Genomic DNA, 3,280 nt, shown 5'->3' with positions numbered 1-3,280 from the left:
CCCTAACTAAAACCCAACTTAACACCTAAGCCTAACAGCCCAAACTTATCCTAAACCTAATTGGGGTGGCAGAGCCCCCCCAAACCCCCCTCCTAACTTCTCACTCTGTTCATGACAAGGGCCACAGTATGCTAGAATTACATAAGTGGTTAGTCAGGGTCATCCCTAATTGGGCTGTAGGATTCAGGGCCTGAATATAAAAAGTTAAGAGTCAGGCAACAATCAGTCACTAGGTCAGGTGTAGTTACATTTAGTGATTGTTACCAAAATACATAATTATGGATTGACAGCATTTGACTGTGTGAGCTGTAGGACTTTTAAAGGTTTACTCATCTTCTACTTACTTCTCCTACAATATTGAGTAGAGTGCTTAGTGTTAGTCTTACTCTAGGCTTTGACAGACTTAGATATTGTCCCAAACTCAAGTTCTGGCAAACTACTCCATATTTTATTCTATTAAAAGATCATATAGTCATCTGAATGTTCTATTAGACAGATGGTCCCTAGATCTTTAATACAATAAAGTAAAACTCTTATCTGAAGGTGTAGTACTGACTCAATCCTGTACTATAGATTCAGAATTGTCTTAGTACTTGATTGTCCTGCTAGTATAGAGTAGTACTTAGGACTAGTTATACTACAGTACCTGGACTCTCTTAACTTTGTATTTCTTAATGTGGGCAGAACCAGACTTACTGTTTGACCTGATCAACTGTACTGGTTTCAGAATCAAGGACTCTGTATTGGTCCAGGTATGTACAGTGTTGTACCTCTTTCCATTTTCTCTTGTGCTGAAGCTGAATCAATTGAGCAGTGTTCACATTACAGACAGGCCATAGATTGAATAACAATATGAATGACAATAGGATAGTATTATAAGATAATTAGTTCATCAATAGACAAACTACAAGACAATGACTTCATAATGTCTCAGTTAGAATACATACAATATAAGGATGAGAGACACTGAGTAGTCAATTGTGACCTCACCCCTTGTCTATGTGTGCCCCCCTTTAAGTTCTCCCTCTTATCAGGTTATGAGCCTTGAGCTCCCTGCATACACACATCCACTGTACACTCTAAACTCTTTACTTGTATACATTCACACACATTTGTATCATGGTTCCCCCACATACAGATACATACTGTAAACCAGCTGATGTACCTAAATACTTCAGTCAAAACATTACAATGCTTAAGACCAAAGTAAACTACAAGATGTGGCACTACTACATTGTTTCTAGTGTTGCAGCTATGTGCTTCAAACACTTATTAAAGGATGAACTGTAGAACAAAGCCAAGAGGGAGATGGCTAAGGCCATTCATACATGCATAGTTAATAACATTGCTGACACAATATTGGCAAACTATATACACTTTGATATGTCTATCCCTCAGTTAATGAAAGTGCTTGAAGAACACTTTAACCCTCAGACAGTATGTAAAAAGGCTATTGACAAATCAGCACTGTTTATTTGTAGAGACCATGTAAAACATTTCAGACATACATTAGACAGACTTGAGGAAGCATATGCAACTCTGTCTGCTAACAGTGATCCACCATGCAACTCTACATACAAAGCAGTGATATTGCTTACCACTCCTGAGCAATATACACACATAGTAAATACAATAATACAATCTACTGATGCCCAGAATGAAGGCAAACCAGTCAATGAACATAAGAAAGTTGAACCAAAGCAACTAATCCTTACATTGCAGAATGCCTACAACAATTACTATACTAAACAAGCACAAGATTCTAATGATTGGACAAAGAATAATGCACACATTAATACAATGTATAAAGCTAATAAGCAGAGGAAATTCAATCTGCCAAATCCGTTCAATCTGACAAAAGCAAAATGTTTCAATTACAGAAAAACAGGACATTTCTCTAAGGAATGCTACAAACCTCCTACTAAAGCTACAAAGCTTGCACACACCAAACATCAGGCTAACATTGTGTATAAAACAAATCAAACTGTGGAAAACATAATGAACACATTTATTATTGAAAACCCAAACAAAAACAATGTTGAATTAAAGGAAGGCAACATTGAAATGAACAATAACACTTATGCTCTTATTCTGAGCAACCAGGACAAACAATTCGAACAATATGCTTCCTGGGTATGTACCAACGTATTTACAAATACAATCATAGCTAACAAGAAATCCTATACACAAATGATGGATTTACTCAATTCCAGTGCATCAATACATGCTACTCCTTATCTATTTTGATTAACAGATGTACACAACATAACTCCTACAATTGTAACTATTACAAATAGGTCAACAATGACTCTTAATTGAGCCAGATCTATGTGTATTGAAATCCTGAAGAATATACAAGAAAAAAGTGTCATAACATTACAAAACATCTATTACTATCTACAAATGACCTTTTCCCTCATAAGTCAAGTGCTACTATGTAGGGAAGGTTATTCTTTTATGTTTACAAACAATAATTGTACTATAACATTACCATGTAATGAATACATCAGACATATACGATTGAGAAATAACTTGTATATCTTGTACAATAATCATTTATTAAAAACAATGAACAAACTATCTATTTATGATATACATAAACGCCTCAGACATATAAGTTACAATTATATTAAACAATTATTAAAGACACAACCAAGTGTACTATCAACTAAAATAACAAACTATGAAGAAAAAGAATGTATTGAATGCATAAAAGCAAATATCAAATGTACACCAATACCAAAACTATGTCAATCTCCTCTTGCAAATCAATTTGGAGATCTTATTCATATCAATATCATTGGTCCTATTGAACTGTACACATATAAGAACATACACTACTTATTAACAATTGTAGACGATTCTACTTGTTGGTGCATAATGCTCAAATTACAAACAAAATCTGATGCATATACACAATATGTATGATGGACAACTAAAATATTTACACAGTACAGAGTTAAAATAAAGCTTTTACAAAGTGATAACAATACTGTATTCCTTAGTAAAGATTTCCAACAATATTTAGATTCACAAGGAACAAAACAAAGATTAATAGTACATCATACTCTACAACAGAACAGAATAGCAGAACAAACTCATAAAACTATATTTAGAGGTGTAAGAGCATATCTAACATCTACTGAATTACTGTTTATATTATGGGCTGAAGCAGCAATTCATATTACCTATATTCATAATAGAACACTGTGTGCTACTTTAAATTACAATACCCCACATTATAAACGTTACAGAACACACAGAACAATTGATAATATAT

The sequence above is a fragment of the Fomitiporia mediterranea genome (assembly GCF_000271605.1).
Source record: "Fomitiporia mediterranea MF3/22 unplaced genomic scaffold FOMMEscaffold_1, whole genome shotgun sequence".
Taxonomy (NCBI): Eukaryota; Fungi; Basidiomycota; class Agaricomycetes; order Hymenochaetales; family Hymenochaetaceae; genus Fomitiporia; species Fomitiporia mediterranea.
Note: the sequence above shows the minus strand (reverse complement) of the source record.